The sequence below is a fragment of the Choloepus didactylus genome, chromosome 1, assembly GCF_015220235.1.
Source record: "Choloepus didactylus isolate mChoDid1 chromosome 1, mChoDid1.pri, whole genome shotgun sequence".
Lineage (NCBI taxonomy): Eukaryota > Metazoa > Chordata > Mammalia > Pilosa > Megalonychidae > Choloepus > Choloepus didactylus.
In genome coordinates this window covers 145,550,483-145,573,952 of record NC_051307.1, presented here as the reverse complement: position 1 = coordinate 145,573,952, position 23,470 = coordinate 145,550,483, and the positions used below count along the sequence as shown (strand labels likewise).

Here is a 23,470-nt window from a genome sequence, read left to right as displayed (position 1 = left end):
CTCAACTTTACTGTGTCTAAGCCACTTTAAAAAATTATTTTGGTAACATATTGTGCTGGTTTGGATCTGTTATGTACCCCAGAAAAGACTAGGTTCTTTTAATCCAATCTTGTGGGCACAGACCTATTGTGGGTGGGACCTTTTGATTAGGTTGTTTCCATGGAGATATGATTCTGCCCATTCAACATGGGTCTTAACAGCATGTAGAAGACTGGGCTAGTCCACTCCTGCCTTTGGGCCAGTCCTCTATGAGGATAAAAGGTAGAGACATTTTGAAGAAGCTAAGATATGTAATACAGAGTTTGTCCGTGGGAGAAGCTAAGAGATAAGTTAAGACAGAAGCTCAGAGATATTTTAGAGAAAGCCATGGAGACCGGAAGCTAAATCCCAGAGGGGACCAGCAGACTCCAGCCATGTGTATTCTTCCCATGTGACAGAGGAACCCCAGATGCCATCAGCCTTTCTTCAGAAAAGATATGTACTGCTTGATGCCTTAATTTGGACATTTTCATGGCCTTAGAACTGTAAATTTGCAACCCAATAAATCCCATTGAAAAAGCCAATACATTTCTGGTGTATTGCATTCCAGTAGCTTTAGCAAACCAAAACACATATATACAACATAACATTTCCCATTTTAACCACTTTCAAGTATACAATTCAGTGGTGTTAATTACATTCACAATATTGTACTACCACATTTTTTTTTTTTTTTAATAACTGGTCCATTATTCTAATCCATTTTCTTCCCATTTGCTCTTTTTCAACAGTTGGGGAGAATAAATGCTTCTGCAGGGTGTAGCACAATTAAGTCTACTAAAATCAGTACAGATAGAATACAACCTTGTTCAAAACTGAGAGAACTATATTATCATCTGAAGAGCAGATGGAAGCTGGAAGTATAAGGTTGTGTACTCAAGGAGCCTTTATTTAAGGCTTTTTTTTTTTTTTTACCCTGTAAAATGTAGACTTTTTGTGTGTGTGGCTCTTTTCTTATTTAATATAGAAACCAATTTGAGATAATTTAATAAAGAAATGCTTATAGAGAGATTGTAACTATGTTTATACTAACTAGCCTTCATAGTAAGTTTCAATCTTGACTTTTTTTCTCTGACTTCCTTAAAGGCAGAACTATTTATTAAGGATTGAATTTCTTCACAACTGGAAATCTATGAATATATAGTCATAGAATACAAAGAAGAGGAAAGTACCTTTTTCCCCTCCCTTTTTTCCTTTTTTTGGTAACTTGATTTTTAAATTTCTTGTATTTAGATTTTTGAGTAGGTGATATTCATATGGTTCAAAATTCAGAAGGCATAAAAAGATAAATAATAGAGAAAGCATCTTCCTTCTCTCATCCCTGTCTCCCAGACATTGTGTCCTATTATCTCCCGACTCCTACAGACAGAGCAATCAAGGTTACAGGTGATATCCAATGGAATTCTATGCTATAGCTCTCCTGCCCCGCCCCATCCCCCTTTTTAAAAAGATGAGGTGGAAGGACTAGAAGACTGTAAAGGTCTTATTAAAGGCACTTTATTATTTTGAAGCAGAACTAGGCCCTGAATCTAGGCCTCCTGACATTCTAGTTTACTACGCTCTGCTTCGTCTTTGCACTAAGCCACACAGCCTCTTCAGAGTGGTGTTAGCATCAGGAAGGATGCTCCAATCCAGGTAATTTAAATTTCACAGTATCTTGGTTTAAGTTTGGGGCTCACAGGAGGGAGAAGGTTTGTCAGGAGGGCGGCAAGGGACGAGATTTTTTGGTTCATCCAAAGGAAGCAAGGGTTTTAAAACAAGGCTGGCTGAATCACATTGATTTTTGCTGAGGTGCGGGGATGGCGCGAGCCAGGTCCAAAATGCTGACGTCAGCGCGGCTCCGAGCCAGACCTCGGGGGACTCGCGTTCAGACCTCAGCCACTTGCACGGTAATAACGCGACCCAGACTCTAGGTTTTGCCTTGGGTCTCACTTACCCCGACCCCAACCTGGATACCGCACAGAGGGGACGAGGCCTCGCCTCCGTCCCTTTATCTGGTTGGGTGAGTGGTGCAAGGAAGAGACTCCTCCGTGCCAGAATCAGTCCCAACCAAGGGTGGCCCACCAGCTGGGTCTCCGGCTACTTCGGCCCAACAGCGGGAGCGGACTAGCCCAACCCTGACCCCACGACCTCCACTCTTGCGGGCGACTAGCGCCCACAGCCAGTATCCTCGACCAGTGTGTCCCCTTCTCCGCCAAGAGCGGCTTCATTAACCCCGTACCAGTATCCCAGAAACCTGCCCTGCCCCGCCCGGCCCTGCCCTTTCCTTCCATGGAAGACCGATCACGCGGCCAGGAACGCGACTCAGCGAATTGGGCCGTTCTCCGCGACTCGCTGGAGCAAGCAACTAGACCAGGCGTGAGAGTGAGAAAGAGCCTTAACAAGCAGCCTTGCAGCCCAATCACTTTTCTCAGCCGTCGGGTGCGAGCCAATGAGGCGCGCGGGGCGGAACTTCCGCCTCGCCTTGGTGTTTTTGTCTCTTCTTCGGTTCTAGGCGTTGGGGGTCGGTGCGGATATTCAGTCATGAAGGCTCGGTAGGGGCTTCTCCGTCAGCGACGCGGCGAGTGAGCCAGTTTGTGTTCCGGGACCGGGCTTCCAGGTAAGAACCTCTCCGCGTTCTGCGGTGTCTGGAGGGGTGCGTTGCCCCTTACGGGACCTGGGCCGGAGAACACACCCCCTCGCTGGCTCTGGAGTCTGTAAGTCGGCCTGGCCGCTTAGGTCTTTGCTGCTCTTCTTGGCTAGGCGCGGAGGAAATTAGGCTTTCTGCAAAAGGGGGGTGGGGGTGAGGAAAGAAAGCTCTGCTCTCGCAGGACTGTACTTTTCCCCTCCTCCCCACTCGTCTGTATGTATGTGCTAAAGTTGTTGGTTAAACGTTTTGCTTCTCACTCCCCTCCTGAGGCGGCAAGAGCCTGGATGTTTGGAGGGCTTTTGGTCAAACACATGACTCAGAGTCCATGGGCAAAATCTGTTGAGTTTAGTTGCCAGGACTCTTTGTCTTTGAAAAAAAGAGGATAATCACCTCCGTTCAAACATTTTTGTTTTTTTGTTTTGTTTTTTGTTTTTCCCACCCTCTTAAAGCTCAGATTGCAGGTTGAGATGAATCTTCTAGAGCTATGTACCATGTCATTTCCCTTTCAAAGTCAGCATTTCTGCCCGCACGCTTGTTGAGTTGACCCGTACTGATGAAAGGATTCTCTCTGCCCCAGAGGGAGTGGGCAGACACCGAAGCCAAGAGATAGTATCCCAGAAGCACAAACGCAACTTTGGTGGCAGCCACCCAGTGTTCTCTGCCAGCTTTTGGGAAATTCCCCTATTTTGCAATTTTTAAAAACTAGTTTCCCCCTCAGTTTCAGCACCGTGGGCAGCTGCCTAGGTCATCTTTTTGTTACCCCAAACCTGTCGCGCAATTACTATTTGTCAGCGAGAACAATGAAAACCAGTGCATTCCTTTCAACAACGATGTTTTGTTCTCCAAGGAGAACATTGCAGTTTTTGATAAAATGGAAGTAAGTAAAAGGGTGTATCTCTATATAATTCAGGTATAGAAACTTCAATTCAAAATATAAATAGGGCCTTTCAAGGGTTTAATGTATTTAAGTACAATGTTTAATGGGTTAAGGAGATTAGCTCCATTTCAAAGTAACAAAACTGGATTGTGAAAGCAGTTAAAAAGAAGTTTAAACAGGAGGCAAGAAATGTAGTGCAGTGCTGTAGTTCAGGGCCTTTAGAAACAATTTTGTGCATTGCTATAAGCATTAAAGGAGGGGTTGAGGAGGAAGGAAGACAGAAAAAGGGCATCCTATGGAGTAAGAGTAAATCTTATTTCTTGAAGCTTTTGCTCCTTTTTTTTTTTTAAGAGCTATGTTTGTGTGTTAAGGGGAAGATGTGAATGCAAAGAGTATTATGGTGGAAACCAGTGTTTCAAAACACTAGAGCCCAAATTTGGGAGCTGGGCTGTGTTCAGTTCTCAGTTCTGCCATTTGCTAATTCTGCTACATTATCAGTAATTAAGGGTAGATTTGTTGTGGGAATTAAATGAAATAAAATATGTCTGTACCATAGTTAAGGCTCAAAGATTTTTTGAAACTGTTAGCTAGAAGCTACTTATTTCTCTCTATGTAAGAAATGACAGTTGTTTTATTGGAAAATCTCTTAACTCTGCCTTTATTTGAGGTCAGCCAGCTTGGTTTCTTGTCTCCTGTTATGTACCACGTGCAGATAGTAAATCATGTGGATAAAATCTTGGTTTGAGAAGTTTACTTTTGAAGGGTTTAGGATAAGTTCTTATCTATCCTTGTTTAAAGTTCATTTCCCTCAAGCATTTTGGAGGAGCCTACATTGTTGCTGGCATTTAACTTCCTTCTTTTGATATTTTTCTGCATTCTGGAGTAACAAGTATATCAGAAGATTTTCAGGCACTAATTTAAGCTAAATGAGAGCAGGCCTAGGAGTATAAAAGATTTATGTCCTTGAATTAAATTGGGTAGGAAGGCAGTTTATGTTTTATAATCTTTCTAAGAAGGTGTTTGAAATGATATGGCTTGGTCAGATATTGTGGTATGCTTACTTCATGTTGTGCCTAAAAATGGTTGGTTTTTAAATAAAAAAAATATAATTTTGGACATTTTTAAATCTAAGAATTAATGATATTTAGTAAGTCAAAATGAGTTGAATCAAAATAGTGTTTTGAGCCATGTGACATGTATCTACCATATGTCATTGCATATGGTAGATTCACATGACAGAAAAACGGAAGAAAGTTAGTAAGCTTTGTTGATTCTCTCAAAAGAGGAAACAGAATTAGTAGACAAGTGAATTCCTTTTAATAAAGCATGGTGGTGAGTGGTTTAAAAATTCATGTAATCTGCATGTATTTTTTGAGCATATATAAAGATATAATAAGCTTTTACAAAACTTTTATATTACACAAAAGCTCTTCTGAGAACAATGAGAACATATGATTGGTGTTGTCAAAATCTGCATATCATAGCATATAAATAACAGCTACAGTAATAGTAGCTAACGTTGTTTATGGCCAAGTACAGTTCTAAGCACTCTGTATTGTCTCACATATTCTCTCAACAGTCATCGTTATGGTAGATAGTACTATAATCACTTTTTTATAAACGAGGAAACCAAGATATCAAAGTTACGTAACTTTCTGAGGTCAAACAGGTAGTTTAGTGGAGTAACTGGGATTTGAACCCAGGCATCTTGATTTTAATGCCTGTCCCTCTTGCATCATGTTTCATAGAAAAATATGTTTCTTAGTATTAGTTTCTCAGTTGCTAAAACTGATACTGTAAAGTCTGTTGGCTTAAGGACAGTAATTTATTGATTCATGGTTTCAGAGGCTAGAGGCTTACTGCCTCCTGGGGTCAGTATCTAATGGCCAACTGGCAATCTTTGGATGCCTTGCCTTTTTTGTCACATGACAGTGCACATGGTGGCATCTTCTTCTTTGTTTTCTGGGTTCTGTTGATATCTAGCTTCTGTTGGTTCTTCATACTTTTCTGTGTGCAATTGCCTTTGTTTATGAGGATTTCAGCCATATTGTGTTAAGCCCCATCCTCACAGAGTTTGGGCACACTTTAGTAACATCGTCAAAGTTCCTGTTTACAAATGGGTTCACACCCACAGGACCAGGGTTTGGGACCAGAACATGCCTTTTGTGAGGAATATGATTCAGTCCCAACAGCTATCTTGGGTTCTTCTTTACTTGCTGGTTTTGGGTGACTTTTGGCAAGCTCCTTTGATCCTTAGTACCTCATTTATAACTTTTTCACAAACTTTTTGTGGGCATGAGGATAATTTGTAAAACATTAAACAGAGTATATGTTCAGTAAGTAATGTGCCTCAGCATCTTTCCCTTTTTTGAGGATGTGGCCATTTGATAGCTTGTTAGCAGTTGGAAGAGGGTGGGATAAGAAAGACAATTCCCATAGAGAACACTGCCTAGGCAGTGGTATAGAGAGAGGAAAAGGTATAGAGATAGGAAAGCCTGTAACTAGGAATATCATGATTTATTGCAGTAGTTTTTAGGCAAGAAGTAATGGTAGCAGAATTGTAGTGGAGGGAACAGATTTGAAAAATATTGATATTGACATTGAGAGCTGATATTGTATATGGGCCTGAGACAAATTTTGGGAAGGATAGTGGTGCCATTATCAGAAATGACATCATGAAGAACAGGTTTTGGTAGAATGGATTTGAGGAAGAGAGGGTTATAAGGAGTTTGGTTTTGGTACTGAGGAGTTGTTCAGACATTTGCATACCTTAAATGGAAACTGGTAATTTCTGTGTATTTCATAAAAAGGGAAGAGGCTAAATACCTTGTGAGGAAATGGCCTAAAGCAATTATTCCCTTGTAGGACAAAGCTTCACAAGAATGATATGAATCCTGAAGGTCTTCAGAAGTGTACATTTCTCACTTGAAAAAGTTGCGCCCATTATTTTGCCTTGCTGCATATTTTGGTTTGTGTCCTGGGTGGGAGGGAAGATAGTGGGGAAGGACACTTTTAGAACTTAGCAAGGCTTCTGTTTATTATTTCAGCAAGAGAGGCCATCAGTAAATTAGAGACCAGGGATTCTTATACTAAGAACTTTGAAAAAAGCTATGATTTTTGTACAGTGCCAGGCATTTATAATTTGTTGAATATTGAATTGTTCTAACATCCCCAGATTTGTTATTTTTAATCCCCTTTTTGTTTCCCTGAATTGATTCTTTAAAATCAGAGAAACTGGTTGTTGTGGGTCACATCAAAGAAGAGTGGGCTGGAGAGACTGTATTCTACTTGGAGCCCAGACTGTGGGAGTAGAACCCCAAAGACAAGACGAGGAGGGTGCATGATGTGATGGGAAGAATAGAGATTTTGTGAATGAGTCCCTGTGCCACCCATTCTCTGGCTTCAATTTTCCCAATCTATAAAATCATGATGATAATACCAATTATGAGTGTTGTTTTGAAAAAAAGATTCAATATATAAAAAGTGCATGTTACATAGTAGATAGTAATTGAAGTGTGGTTTTGTTATCAACGTCTTCAGAAATGGGGAAAAACCCACTTTAGCCCTGTTGTAAGACAGAAAGGAAAACATCTGGAGACCATCTATACTTAGGGAGCTTGGGTCTAAGTAGTAGTAGGTTTTTTTTCTTGGAAATTTTCTAGGATCTGTTGCATTTAATGAAGCAGTGTAATTTACCCATCTCTGAATTATTTTTAGCTTCTCGTAATGCAAGACCTGAATAACTGGCCAAACAAATAAAAAATTGTGTTGTTGTGCATGAGGAGGACAAGAAAAGGTTCACATGTTCTGTCATCATTGCTGGAAATATTGCTTGGATCCAGTACTAATGGATTTTAATACAGCATTCATTCATTCAACTAATATTTATTCAGTGCCTATTGTGTCAGGCACTGTTCTAGGCACTCAGTTCACTGAACTGAAGAGATGAAAAAATTCTTGCCCTTATGGAGCTTATCTTCTGTTTGGAGAAAAGAGGTACATTTTCATGATGGAGAGATAATTAGGTTTTTCTTGTACTATATATTAAGAAAATCACAATATTTAAACAGATAATAATAATGAAAGTACTATACCAGATTGTAACTAATTCTGTAGAGTGCTTTAAAGGAAGTGCTTTCTTACATGTGTCCTCCTCCTGCCGCTGCAGTGGAATGACAGCTGTATTTAATACTCAGCAAATGTAGGTACTCATTAAATGTTTATGATGAGAAGGAGGAGGTTGTGTTAAGGCTGGAAAGGTAGTCAGGGACCAGATCTTTTTTTTATTAAGATTTATTCACATATCATACAATCATCCGAAGTAATAATCCATTGATCACATTACCATCATATAGTTGTTCATTCATCGCCCTGATCTATTTTTTTAACATTTTCCTTGTACCAGAAAAAGTGAAAGTAAGAATAAAAAATTAAGAGTAACAACAGAACATCTAAGTTGTCCCCCCCCTGCCCTATTTTTCCTTTAGTTCTTTTGTTCCCGTTTTTCTACTCATACATCCATACATTGGATAAAGGGAAGTGTGATCCACATGGCTTTCACAATCACATTGAGGGACCAGATCTTAAAGAAATGAGTTAAATGTGGCAAGTATTAAGGACTCATCTTCTCACTAGATTGATGGTTGAGAAAAAAGAGAAGTGTACTATGGATTTCATAGGCTGGTTTGCCTGTGAAGTTGAAATGGAAATAAAGTTATATTGTAACTGAAAGCATCAGTGTTAAGGGAATCTGGGTGTTAGCCAACCTGCCTACTAGTTAGCTGAGTGACTTTGCATAAATAACTTGACCTCTCAGTTCATTTCCTCATCTGTAAAATGAGGTACTTGGAATTTTCCAGTTAAAAATTCTGCTTTTAAGACTTCTTACAATATGTTTATGGCAGTAATGTTTCACTTTTCTAATGTAGATAAAATAGAGCTGACCATGAGCTTTCATAGAATGAGAATCAGACTAAATTTATAGTCCTAGTTAACCAACTAGAAGTTTAAAAAAAGATGTCTGCAAAATTAAAGTTATCTGCGATGTTATTTATTAATAAGACTGCAGTGTAATTTTTAAAAATAAAGCAAAATATGACTTAATATAGTTTCTGCCCTTTGGCATTATGTAAAGGAAAAATAATTCATGGTATTTTAGACCTTAATAAATGGATCTTAATAGTTATTCACTCATTCCTTTATACCTTCGTTTTTATAACAGTAACTTGCCTCTCATCTTGGTAGATGCTAGGAATACAAAGTTTAGTCCATAATTTAAGGAGTGTAAAGAATAATGGGAGTGATGAACATTTTAAATTAGTTTTGTTACTATTGTGGTGGTACAGAGGAGGCACATACATCAAAGAAGGTCCAGGGAAAACTAAGAGATAATACTAAACCTGAACTTTAGAGAACAATGAGAGGGTGGGAGAAGAGAAAGTTCGGTATGGTTAGAGAGGAGAAAGACTGGAAGAAATGGCAACGGCAAAGCTGGAGACATAGACAGGAGCCAGTTTATGAAGAACTTCTGTGCTAAGTCACAACTTGAATTTTATTCTAAAAACAGTTTGATCTGCTAAGGAATTTTATGCAGGGAGTAACATAATCAGTCATTTTTATATCTACCCTTACATTGTTCTTATGAGAAGGTGATCTGTGAGGAAGATATTTTTGTTATTTCTATAGGGTGTTACTATTTGAAGGAATCAGTTTTTTAACTCTGAAATCAAGTCTGAGGAACAGTGTTAAGTTTGTGGTTTTAGGACATCAGTAACCATGAAATATTAGGATAGTAAAACATTTAAATGTTCATAGCCACATTCATGAAAATTGAAAAGACAACTGAAATTTTGGTATATTCTGTTCATTGATATGGTCACGTACAAGAATTTATTTAGAATCAATTCTAGGGGGCTCTAATATAAATTTGTTGAAACTTAATTGAGTCAGTGTGACCCTAATTCATGTTAAGTTTCTAATGATCAAGAAATATCAATTAAACTTTATAGAAGAAATGAAATTCCAGGGGGAAATAATCCCACAGAGGCATGGTTGGTTGGTGAACATCTCTGAATACCAGTAATGAGAGAGAATGGGAGCTGACATAGAACTTGACTTAGACATAAGACACTTTCGATTTTAAATGAAGAGTATTTTATTTGCTTAAATTACTGTGCTTGCAATTTACCCATTTGACTCTCAGAAGGGAAGAACTGTATTTGCAATTTACTTGTTTGTCCACCTTGTATTGTCAACATTAAATTGATTAAAATTTTTTTGAGGTGAAATTCACATGCATAAAATTAACTGTTTTAAAGTTAACAATTTATCGGTGTTTAGTACATTCACAGTGTTGTGTAATCACCACCTCTGGTTCCCCAAATTTTTACATCACTCCAAAATATTGCCTTGTACTCATTAAGCAGTTACTCCCCATTCACTCCCCCTAACCCCTGGCAGTCACCATTCTGCTTTCTGTTTCCATGGATTCACCTATTCTGGATATTTCACATAATTGGAATCATACAATATGTGAACTTTTGTGTCTGGATTCTCTCACATAGTATAATGCTTTGGAGGTTTATCCAAGTTGTAGTATATGTTAGTACTTCTTTTTTTTTTTTAACCTTCAAAGTATGATTTAACAAGTAGTTAAGAGAGCAAATTTCCAAGAATGTTATGGGTTACGGTAGCATAGTTTTAGTTATTTCCTTTTTGTGAAATATGACATATATACAAAAGTGATCACTTTCAAATTGCTATTTGAAGAGCAGCTATATAGCAAATTTCAAAGAATATTATAGTTCAAAGAATGTTATGGGTTATAGTTCCACCATTTCAGTTCTTTCCTTCTAGTTATTCTAATGCCCTAGCAACTAAGAAAAAGAAAATTATATAGAAATTCAGTATTCATAATCCTTTGTTAAATTCTATCTTGTCTGTTGCTACCCCTTCCTCTAGTTTGATCACTTTCCAAATCTTCAGGGATGTCTAGACAGTGACCACCCTAACTTGTTCATGTTGGAAAGGGGTGTCGACATTATTAGAAAAGGGGATGCATCTGGTTGATGTTCTCGAAGAGGCTGTTGCCTCTGGGTTTTGGGATTTAGCTGGCATGGGAGCTCTCTGGAGGATTTAAGTTTCTGAAGAATAAACTTAGTGAAAACTGTATAGAGTCTCAGCTAGGGACCTAGTATAAGGTTTTCGGGACTACTGTTGACTTGGGCTTGTCACACGGTGGCCATTTGGCAATTCTAGCTGAAGCTTGCATTGGAGTAACCTCCGGGACAGCCTCTTGATTCTATCTGAAATCTCTCAGCCACTGAAACCTTATTTTGATGTCTTTTTTTCCACTTTTGATAAAAAAGACATTTTCAACCACTCGATGCCAGGGTCAGGCTCATTCCTGGAATCCGTGTCCCACTTCTCCAGGGAGACTTTCACGTTGGGGAAGGGATGATGAATTTATTTGCACAATTGGGCTTAGAGAGAGAAAGTCCACATTTGAGCAACAAAAGAGGTTCTCTGGCAGTGATCCTTAGGCATAATTATAGGTGGGATTAGCCTCCCCTTTACAACCATAAGTTTCATAAGCACAAGCCTCAGGATTGAGGGCTTGATTTACAAAGTAGGGGGTTCCTAATTTCACATAGCATATGTTCTGTCCATGATAATCATCATCTCACTTTATCATCACTTAGTTGTACAGTCCTTACCACTCTGCATTTTAAACATTCTCACCACCCAAAACACCCCTGTGCCAGTTTGAATGTATTGTGTCCCCCAAATGCCATTATCTTTGTGGTCTTGTGTGGGGCAGACCCTTGGGTGCTGGTTGGATTTGCTTGGAGTGTGCCCCACCCAGCTGTCGGTGATAATTTTGATGAAATGTTCCCATGGAGGCGTGGCCCCACCCATTCGGGGTGGGCCTTGATCGGTGGAGCTATATAAATGAGCTGACTCAAAGAGGAAAGAGAGTGCAGCTGGGAGTGATGTTTTGAAGAGGAGCAAGCTTGCTAGAGAGGAACGTCCTGGGAGAAAGCCGTTCTGAGGCCGGAGCTTTGGAGCAGACGCCAGCTGCCTTCCTAGCTAACAGAGGTTTTCCGGAGGCCATTGGCCATCCTCCGGTGAGGGTACCCGATTGCTGATGTGTTACCTTGGACACTTTGTGGCCTTAAGACTGTAATTGTGTAGTGAAATAAACCCCCGTTTTATAAAAGCCTATCCATCTCTGGTGTTTTGCATTCTGCAGCATTAGCAAACTAGGACAACCCCATAGTTCTTTTCAGCCCTTAATTATTTGTTTCTAGTATTTGTATGGTATTAGTAAGGTATTCCTATTAATTATAGTCCCTAGTATGCAACAGGTAGATTTTTCCTGTATACCACTCTGTTGTCAACCTTAGAAGTATATAACTTAGAAGTCCATCATGCAAACAGCTATGTTTGTATTGCTGATCTGTAGGCTACATGCCTTTAAACAACCCCTTTCAATCCCGTTCTTCCTCAGTGCAGCGATGATACTTACAATCCCATTAACAATCATCACCCCATCCATTCCCATACCTTCAAATTCACCCTCATTAACTTATATGAATATTTTAGGTTATCATTCACCTTTCACTAGCTTCTGTTACTGGGTCCCCAATTTCTACATTATAAGACACTGATTTTACATTGTTCAGGGAATTCATAGTAGTAGTAACATACAATATCTCTCCTTTTGTGTCTGACTTATTTCTCTCAGCATTATATCTTCAGTGTTCATCCATGTTGCCATGTTTCAGGACCTTGTTCCTTCTTACGGCTGCATAGTATTACATTGTATGTATATATCACATTTTGTTTATCCACTCATCTGTTGAACGACACTTGGGTTGTTTCCATCTCTTTGAAATTGTGAACAATGCTGCTGTGAACATCAGTGTGCAAATGTCTGTTTTGTATCATGCTTTCAGATCTTCTGGGTGTATACCGAGAAGTAGAATTGCCAGATTTTAGGGTAATTCAATATCTAGGTTTCTGAGGAATCGCAAACTGTCTTCCACAGCAGCAGCTATACCATTATACATTCCCACCAGCAGTGAATAAGAGTTCCAATTTCCCCACATCCTCTCCAGCATTTGTTTCCAATTTGTAATGGCAGCCATTCTTATTGCTCGCAATGAGGTAGTATGTCATTGTGGTTTTGATTTACATTTCCCTAATAGCTAGTGATGATCATTTTGTCATGTGTTTTTTACCCATTCGTATTTTCTCTTTGGAAAAATGTCTTTTCATATCTTTTGCCCATTTTATAATTGGGCTGTTTGGACTATTGTTGTTGAATTGTAGGATTTCTTTATATATGCAGAATATCACTTCTTACCAGATATATGGTTTCCAAATATTTTCTCCCATGGAGTTGGATGTCTTCACCTTTTTGACAGTGTCTTTTGAGGCACAGAAACTTTTGATTTCAAGGCATTCTCATTTATCAGTTTTTTCTTTTGTTGCTTGTGCTTTGGGTGTAAGGTCTAAGAAGCTACCTCCTATTACTAGGTTTTAAAGATGTTTCCCTATATTATCTTCTAAGAGTTTTATTGTGCTATTTCTTATATTGAGGTTTTTGAACCACTTTGAGTTAATTTTTGTGAGGTAGGGGTCCTCTTTCATTCTTTTGGGTATGGATATCCAGTTCTCCCAGCCCCATTTGTTGAAGAAACTGTTCTGCTCCAGTTCAGTGGATTTGGGGGCCTTATCAAACATCAGTTGATCATAGATCTGGGGGTCCATTTCCAAACCCTCAATTTGATTCCATTGATCCATATGTCTGTCTTTGTGCCAATACCATGCTGTTTTGACCAGTGTAATTTTATAGTAGGCTTCAAAATCTGGAAATGTAAGTCCTCCACTTTGTTCTGCTTTTTTAGGATGTTTTTGGCAATCTGAGGCCCTTTTCCCTTCCAAATAATTTTTTTTTCATTTTTATTGAGATTGTTCAGATACCATACAATTATCCAAAGATCCAAAGTGTACAATCACTTGCCCCTGGGTACCCTCATACAGCTGTGCATCCATCATACTTAATTTTTGTTCAAGTTTTAGAAACTTTTCATTACTCCAGACAAGAAATAAAGTGAAAGATGAAAAAAGAAAAAAAGAAAAGGAAACTCTAAACCTCCCCTATCCCTAACCAACCCCCCTCAATTGTTGACTCCTAGTATTGATATAGTACGTTTGTTACTGTTTAGGAAAAAATGTTGAAATACTACTAACTGTAGTATATAGTTTGCAATAGGTATATAGTTCTTCCCTATATGCCCCTCTATTATTAACTTCTAATTGTATTGTCATACATTTGTTCTGGTTCATGAAGTGATTTCTAGTATTTGTACAGCTGATCATGGACATTGCCCACCATAGGATTCAGTTTTATACATTTCCATCTTTTGACCTCCAGCTTTCCTTCTGGTGACATATATGACTCTGAGCTTCCCCTTTCCACCTCATTCACACACCATTCGGCGCTGTTAGTTATTCTCACATCTTGCTACCAACACCCCTCTTCATTTCCAAACATTTAAGTTCCTCCTAATTGAACATTCTGCTCATACTAAGCAAGAGCATCTACATTTCTTCCACAAGGCAGGAGGGAGAGTCAAAGAAGATAGAGAGGCAAAAGAAAGAGGAAACAAAAAAATGACAGCTAGGAAGCAGCAAAAGGAAAAATAACCTTAAATCAAAGTAGAATAAAGAATCAGACAATACCACCAATGTCAAGTGTCTAACATGCCTCCCCTATCCCCCCCCTTATCTGCATTCACCTTGGTATATCACCTTTGTTACATTAAAGGAAGCATAATACAATGATTCTATTAGTTACAGTCTCTAGTTTATGCTGATTGCATCCCTCCCCCAGTGCCTCCCCATTTTTAACACCTTGCAAGGTTGACATTTGTTTGTTCTCCCTCGTAAAAGAAAATATTTGTACATTTTATCACAATTGTTGAATACTCTAGATTTCACCAAATTACACAGTCCCAGTCGTTATCTTTCCTCCTTTCTTGTGGTGTCTCACATGCTCCCCATCTTTCTCTCTCAACCGTATTCATAGTTACCTTTGTTCAGTGTACTTACATTGTTGTGCTACCATCACCCAAAACTGTGTTCCAAACCACACACTCCTGTCTTCTATCACCCTGTAGTGCTCTCTTTAGTATTTCCTGTAGGGCAGGTGTCTTGTTCACAGAGTCTCTCATTGTCTGTTTGTCAGAAAATATTTTGAGCTCTCCCTCATATTTGAAGGACAGCTTTGCTGGATACAGGATTCTTGGTTGGTGGTTTTTCTCTTTCAGTATCTTAAATATATCACACCACTTCCTTCTTGCCTCCATGGTTTCTGCTGAGAGATCGCACATAGACTTATTAAGCTTCCTTTGTGTGTAATGGATTGCTTTTCTCTTGCTGCTTTCAGGATTCTCTCTTTGTCTTTGACATTTGATAATCTGATTATTAAGTGTATTGGCGTAGGCCTCTTCATATCTCTTCTGTTTGGAGTACACTGCACTTCTTGGATCTGTAATTTTATGTCTTTCATAAGAGATGGGAAATTTTCATTAATTATTTCCTCTATTATTGCTTCTGCCCCCTTTCGCTTCTCTTCTCCTTCTGGGACACCAATGATATGTACATTATTGTACTTTGTTTCATCCTTGAGTTACCGGAGACGTTGCTCATATTTTTTCATTCTTTTCTCCATCTGCTCCTTTGCATGTAGGCTGTCAGGTGTTTTGTTCTCCAGTTCCTGAGTGTTTTCTTCTGCCTCCTGAGATCTGCTGTTGTATGTTTCCATTGTGTCTTTCATCTCTTGTGTTGTGCCTTTCATTTCCATAGATTCTACTAGTAGGTTTTTTGAACTTTTGATTTCTGCCGTATACATGCCCAGTGCTTCCTTTAGAGCCTCTATCTCTTTTGCAATATCTTCTCTAAACTTTTTGAATTGATTTAGCATTAGTTGTTTGAATTCCTGTATCTCAGTTGAAGTGTACGTTTGTTCCTTTGACTGGGCCATAACTTTGTTTTTCCTAGTGTAGGTTGTAATTTTCTGTTGTCTAGGCATGGTTTCCTTGGTTATCCAAATCAGGTTTTCCCAGACCAGAACAGGCTCAGGTCCCAGAGGGAAGAAATATTCAGTATCTGGTTTCCCTGCGGGTGTGTCTTAGAAAATTGCTCCACCCTTTGATGCCTTGGGTCACTGTGCTTTTCTGCCCAGCAGGTGATGCCTGTTAGCCTATAATTCTTGACTGGTGTGAGGAAGTATGGCCGTGTTCCCCCAGGCTCTGGGGTCTGGTTCTGAATGGAAAGGGCCCCACCCCTTTCCTCCTAGAGAGGACAGACCCCCCAGGTGGAGGTCATTAGCATTTCAATGGTCTCTCTCTCTGCTTGTGCTGTCTCCGCCCTTCCCCGAGTCACAGCACTGGAAACTGAAAATGGCTGGGGCTTTCTCCACTTGAGCCAAAAAAGAAACAGATAGTCCCCTTCAGACCCAGTCCAAGGCAACCCTCTGGCTCTTCCAGGTCAGTCGTCACCCAAAGCCTCTGTCTGTTTTTTTGGGGCTGCGTACCTGTAGTGAGTAGTTCACACTCGCTACTTAAAACCCCAGTTGGAGCTCAGCTGAGCTGTATTCGCTTGCTGGGAGAGAGCTTCTCTCTGTCACCATGAGGCTCCGCAGCTTGGGCTATGGGGGAGGGGGTCCCCCACCTGGTTCTGCAGGTTTTGCTTACAGATTTTATGCTGTGTTCTCGGGCATTCCTCCCAATTCAGGTTGGTGTATGATGAATGGATGGTCTCATTTGTCCCCCCGCAGTTATTCTGGATTATTTACTAGTTGTTTCTGGTTTTTTGTAGTTGTTCCAGGGGGACTACTTAGCCTCCACTCCTCTCTATGCCGCCATCTTGCCCGAGATCCAAATAAATTTGATAACTAGCTTTTCTAAGTCTGCAACTAGGTTGTTGGAATTTTGATTGGAATTGCATTGAATCTGCAGATCAGTTTGGGTAGAATTGACATCTTAACAACCTTTAGCCTTCCTATTCATGAACACGGAATATCTTGCCACTTAATTAAGGTACCCTTTGATTTATTTTAGCAACAATTTGTAATTCTCTGTGTAGAGGTCTTTTACCTCCTTGGTTAAATTTAATCCTAGGTACTTGGTTTTTTTAGTTGCTACGTGAATGGATTTTTTTTTTTTTTTTTTTGATTGCCTCTTCAGTTAGGTCATTTCTAGTGTATAGGAACATTACTGACTTACATGCATTAATCTTGTATCCTACCACTCTGCTGAATTTATTAGTTCAAGTAGTTTTGTTGTCATTTTCTCAGGATTTTCCAAATCCTTTTTGATTTGTTAATGTGTTGTATTACTTTGACTGATTTTCTTATGTTGAGGCACCTGTCCATGCCAGGAATGAATGTCACTTTTTTGTGGTGTATAATTCTTTTAATGTGCCTTTGAGCTTGATTTGCAAGTATTTTGTTGAGAATTTTTTCATCTATATTCATTAGGGAGATTGGCCTATAGTTTTTCTTTTTGTAACATCTTTATCTGGTTTGGTATTAAAGTGATATTAGCTTCATAAAATGAGTTTTTTTAGTGTTTCTTTTTCTTCACTATTTTGAAAGAGCTTTTGCAGGAATTGTGTCAATTATTTTTAGAAAGTTTGGTAAAATTCCCCTGTGAAGCTGTCTGGCCCTGGGCTTTTATTTGTAGGTAGCTTTTTGATGACTGATTGGATCTCCTTACTTGTAATTGGTTTGTTGAGGTCTTCTGTATCTTCTAGGGTCAGTCTAGTTTGTTAATGCATTTCCAGGAAGTTGTCCATTTCCTCCTAATTGTCTATGTTCTTGGCATACAGTTGTTCATATTACCATCTTATGATTTTTTATTTGTTTTTTTCAGGAGCCATAGTAATTACCCCACTCATTGCTGATTCTTTTTATTTGTGTCTTCTCTATTTTTGGCTTTGTTGGTCTAGTAAGGTCTGTCAGTCTTGTTGATCTTCCCAAAGAACTGACTTTTGGTTTTACTTATTCTCTCTATTGTTTTTTCTTTTTGTTCTCCAGCTCATTTATTTCTGCTTTAATTCTCTTCTTATGCTTGCTTTGGGTTAGTTTGCTAATCGTTCTCTAGCTTCTTCAGTTGTTCAGTTAAGTCTTTGGTTTTAGCTCTTTCTTGCCTTTGATATATGCATTTAGAGCTATAAATTTCCCACTCGGTAGCACCTTTCCTGTGGTTGTGTTCTTTTCTCATTTTCATTTGTCTCTAGATATTTACCTATTTCTCTTGCTATTTCTTCTTTGAGCCCCTGGTTGTTTAGGAGTGTGTTGTTTAACCTCCATATATTTGGGAAAGATCTAGTTCTTGGCCATTGATTTCTAGTTGCATTCCATTATGGTTAGAGAATGTGCTTTGAATAATTTCAATCTTTTAAAATCTATTTAGGCTTGTTTTGTGCCCTGAACTGTAATCTGTCCTGGAGGACATAGGCGCTAGAGAAGAATGTATATCCTGGTAATTTGGGATATAACACTCTATATATGTCTGTTAAGTCTAATTCATTTATAACATTGTTTAATTTCTCAATTTCCTTATTGGTCCTGTGTGGGGTGGTTCTATCTATAGAAGAGAGTGGTGTATTGATGTCTTGCACTATTATTGTAGAAATGTCTATTGCTTCCTTCATTTTTGCTAATGTTTGTCTCATGTACTTTGGAGCACCTTGATTGGGTGAATAAACATTTATGATTGTTATTTCTTCTTAGTGAATTTTCCCTTTTGTTAATATAAAGATGTCTCTTATGACATCTTTGCATTTAAAGTCTGTTTTGTCTGATATTAATATTGCTACTCCTGCTTTCTTTTAGCTGCAGCTTGCATAGAATATTTTTTCCCATCCTTTCACTTTCAATCACTTTGTGTCACTGGGTCTGAGATGAATCTCTTGTAAATAGCATATTGATGGATCATATTTTTTAACCCATTCTGCCAGTCTGTATCTTTTAATTGGGGAGTTTAACCCATTCACATTCAAAGTTACTGTGAAGGCAGTTCTTGAACCAACCATCTTATCCTTGGATTTTTAGTTTTCAGATCTATCCCCCCACCCCCCCACCCCTTTTTTTTTCCTTTACGTTACCCTTCCTAATACTCTTCAGTTCTGTGCCCTTCTCCAGACCCCTCTCTCCTTTTTTTTCCCCTCAGCCACTGGAATTCCCTTAATATTTCTTACATAGCATGTCTCTTGTTAACAAATTGTCTCAGCATTTGTTTTTCTGGAAAATATTAAATTCTCCCTCAATTTTGAAGGAGAGCTTTGCTGGATAAAATAATTCTTGGCTGGCAGTTCTTCTCATTCAGAATCTTAAATATGTCATACCACTGCCTTCTTGCCTCCATGGTGCCTGCTGTGTAGTCAGTACTTAGTCTTATGTGGTTTCCCTTGTATGTGGTGAATCGCTTCTCTCTTGCTGCTTCCAAGACTTTCTCCTTTTCAGCATTTGACAATCTGATTAGTATCAGAATAGGTTTATGTAGAGTTATTCTGTTTGGAGTTCACTGGGCATCTTTGGTTTGCATATGTGTGTCATTTAGAGGGGTTGTGAAATTTTCCCCAGCCGTGTCTTCAGATACTCTTCCTAGGCCTTTACTCTTGTCTTCTTCTGGGACACCAGTCATTCTTATATTTGTATGCTTCTTGTTGTCCATCGTTTCCCTGAGATCCATTTCAAAGTTTTCTATTTTTTTCACTGTTTGGTCTTTTGTGTGTTCGTATGCAATTGGCTTGTCCTCTAGTTCACCTACTCTTTCTTCTGCATCTTCAAATCTGTTGTGTGTCTCTAGTATATTTTTAATTTGATCAACATTGTCTTTTATTTCCATAAGATCTGCTATTTTTTAAATTTACTCTTTCAAATTCTTCTGAATGCTATTCTAGAGTCTTCTTGATGTCCTTTATGTCTTTAGCCAACCCATTCAAGTTGTTTTGGAGATTTCTGTGTACTTCTTTAATTAATTGCTCCAAGTTCTGTGTCTACTCTGGCTTTTTAATTTGGTCCTTTTGCTGGTCCATGTCTTCTTGGGTCTTCATGTGCTTTGTGATTTTCTATTGGCTTTGGGGCATTTGTTTATCTTGATAAGGTTATTTTGGGAAATGAGGGTTGTTTGAACATATATATATATGTTTTGGTAGCACCACAGCTTGTTTGAGTGCACTTTCTCTGTCTTCCCAGTAGATGGTGCTTTTGAGCCATCTCTCACCCTCATGCCATCTTTCCCCCAACTTCTGTTTGCTGGGCAGGGTCCAAACCAAGTGGAAATCTGATCAGCACACCAGTTCTCTGTGTTCACTGGGCACTGCCCGCTCTGGGGTGCACTGTGGGCCCTATGCCATTCAAGAGGGAGTCTGCTTAAGGACACTGTAGTTGTGGTGATTCCTGTGCCTCCATTTCGATCATTCTTGGTCTCTGGGGATGTGCGTCTCACCCTCCAGCTCCCTGCCTGCCATGCACCTGCAAGCTTTTGTGGTGTGGAGGGGCTCCTTGTGCTTTCATTTTGCTCCCTTACCTATCACTGCCTCTCGCCCATACACACCATGTAGTTCCATAGAGGGAGAGTAGAGTAAATGCAGTCAACACTGGTCTGCTGCCTCCCAGGTTCCCCCACAGGAGCTCCCAGCTGTGTGGCTGTGGAGGATTATCTCCCCAGCTAATGTCTGAGATGGGTGCATGAGAGTAGAGGGCTGCTCCCTTCCCTGCTCAGTGGCCATCACACCGCTGCCAGTCTCCAGCAGCTGTCCCAGCGGGATAAACTCATCCCATCATTTCATACACAGTTTCTCTGCTTTTTTGTCCAAATCCACACCACGTATTTTAGAAGTCCCTCTGTGGCTGCCCGCACCCTGAAACTACTGTCCTGGGCATTCTCTGCCTCTTCTCTAGTTTCTTTTATGGAAGAGAAGTTTGCTCTGCCTCACCTATTCCGCCATCTTCCTGTAAGTCTCGGCAGTCTCCTGACTATTCCTTTTTGTCATTGTGTAATAAATATCCCATTGTATGTATATATGTTCCTATTTGCTAATGTTGCCATTATGCAAAATAGCAGAAATGGATTGGCTTTTATAAAGGGGATTTATTAGGTTACAAAGTCACAGTTCTAAGGCCATAGAAGAGTTCAGACTAAGGCATCAACAAGATGATACCTTCACTGAAGGAAGGCCGAAGGCATCCAGAACACCTCTGTCAGCTGGGAAATCATGTGGCTGGCGTCTGCTGGTCCTGGGTTGTGTTTCAGCTCCTCTCTCAGCTCCTGTGTGTTGTTAGCTTAGCATTTCCAAATGTCCCTCTTTCCTCAGCTCTAAGCATCTCTGAGCATCTCTGTCAGCTCCCAAGTATCTTTCCAAAAATCTCTCTCAGCTTCTCTTGAGTGTTTTGTCCTCTCTTAGCTTCTCCAGAGCAAATCTGGGCGAGCATCTCAAAGCATCAGCAAGTTCTTGGTCTGGATTGGCTCTTAGCTTCTCTTTTAAATACTCCAGTGATCTAGTCAAGACCTACCCAGAATGGGTGGGGCATACTTCCATGGAAATAACCTAGTCAAAGGTGTTACTCACAGTTGGGTGAGTCATATCTCCATGGAAGCACTCAATCAAAAGGTTCCAATCTAATTAATACTAATACGTCTGCCCCCACAAGATTGTGTTAAAGAATATGACATAATGTATCGAAACTGGCACACATACTTAAATAAATGAGCAGATGCATTGAACATTCGCTGAGATATGGTGTAATTACTGTGGTAGGCAGAATAATGGCCCCTCAAAGTTGTCCAGGTACTAATCCCAGGAACCTGTGAATATGTTATCTTATATGGCAAAGGATACTTCGCAGATGTGGTTGAATTAAGGACCTTGAGATGGGGAGATATTTCTGGATTATACAGGTGGGCCCAATGTAATCACAAGGATACTTAAAGGTGGAAGAGATAAGAGTTAGAAACTAGAATATAGGTTGCTAGGGGCTGGAGTGGGATAGGGAATGGGGAGTTAATATTAAAATTGTACTGAGTTTTTTTTTTTCGTGATGGAAGGTTTTGACTGTGTGTGGTAATGATAGCACAATAATTTGAATGTAGTTAACACCACTGTATTATATATTTGAATGTGGTTAAAAGGGGAAATTTTAGGTTGTATATATGTTGCTAGAATAAAAACTTAAAAAATAACATAGAGCTGTACAACACAGTGAACACTAATGTAACCATGGACTTTAGTTAATAGTGCAATAATAATAATATTCTTTCTTCAGTTGTGACAAATGCACCGCACTAATGCAAGGATGATAGTAATAGTGATGTTTATGAGAAGTCTGTATTTTTTGCATGACTTTTCTGTAAATGTACAGTTTCTCTAATTAAAAAAAGATGAGTAGAAGAGGGAGGAAGACAAAGGATGTTGGACTGATGTGATGTGAAGATGGAGGAAAGGGGGTCAGGAGCCAATCAATGTGGGCAGCCTTTAGGAGATGGGAAAGGCAAGGAAATAGATTCTCCGTAAGCGCTTCCAGAAAGGAACACAGCTCTGCTGACACCTTAATTTTAGCCAAGTGAGTCTTTGTCAGTCTTGAACTAAGATAATTTGTGTTGTTAGGTCACTCAGTTTTTGGTAATTTGTTAGAGCATCAATAGAAAATTAATACAGTTACATAGTTTTAGAGTGACTCTGAACAAAATACTTTTCCATTACAAAGAGAAAATGGCTAAATTTACAGTGGAGTAGCCTGACAGACAGCACCTTAATCAGTAGGATAAATTGAAATCTTGCACCACCTGATAAAATACAATGAGAAAAGTGCCATTTCTCTTATGTGATGTTCCTGTTAGAGATGTAAAACCTGAATCTGTTCTTGGAGAAATATCAGACAAACCCAAATTGAGGGAGGTTTTATAAAATGTCTGGCCTGTAATCTTCTTAGTTGTCAAGCTCTTGAAAGTCAAGGAAGAACAAGGGATTGATCCAGGCTAAAAGAGACTAAAGAATCATGACAACTAAACACAATGATAATTCTCAGCTGGGTCTTTCTGAAATAAAATATGTTGTTGAAATAATTGGCAAAAATTGGATGGACTTTGAAGATTGGGTGGAAGTAATAGATCATGTTAATTTCATGATTTTGATGGATTGCATTGTAATTATGTTCATGGAGTGAAAAGATATTATCATTAAGATGTCAGTGTTCCCCAATTGTATCTAAAGATTCGATGCAATCGCAATCAAAAATCACAGCAGTATTCTTTGTAGATGTAGACAAGTTGATTCTAAAATGTATATGGAAAGGCAAAGGAACTGAAATAGCCACAAGTTTGAAAGAAATGAACAATGTTGGAGGAATCACAGTACATGATTTTAAGATATACTATTGTTCTAATTTGCTAATGCTGCCGAAATGCAAAACACCAGAAATGGATTGGCTTTTATAAAAGGGGGTTTATTTGGTTATACAGTTACAGTCTTAAGGCCATAAAGTGTCCAGGGTAACACATCAACAAAGAGTACCTTCACTGGAGAATGGCTGATGGTGTCTGGAAAACCTCTGTTAGCTGGGAAAGCATGTGGCTGGTGTCTGCTTGCTCCCAGGTTGCGTTTCAAAATGGTGTTCTCCAAAATGTCTGCATCAGCTTCCAACGGCCGTCTTCAAAATGTCTGTCTAGCTCCAGCTAGCTATGAGTATTTCTCAAGATTTAGGAAAATAAAATTAATCAAATAAATTGCTTTGTAATTTTAAACGTTTTCATTTTAAAACAAGCTTGGATAACAGCCTAGGCTAAAATAAATTTGTATGACTTTAAAAAATAAAACAGTACCTCACAGAGACTGTGAGGTTGTGGTTG

The 23,470-nt window shown here is 39.1% G+C and overlaps 1 protein-coding gene across 1 annotated transcript in view; it reads left to right on the top strand.

Annotated features, from left to right (window-relative positions):
* The first annotated feature begins 2,496 nt into the window (after window positions 1–2,496).
* Window positions 2,497–23,470, top strand: part of RNF13 (ring finger protein 13) — a 213,751-nt gene continuing 192,777 nt past the window's right edge. Inside the window, exon 1 of the mRNA XM_037842832.1 lies at window positions 2,497–2,638. The gene's annotated coding sequence lies outside the window, so the exon portion shown is untranslated. The remainder of the gene's footprint in view (window positions 2,639–23,470) is intronic.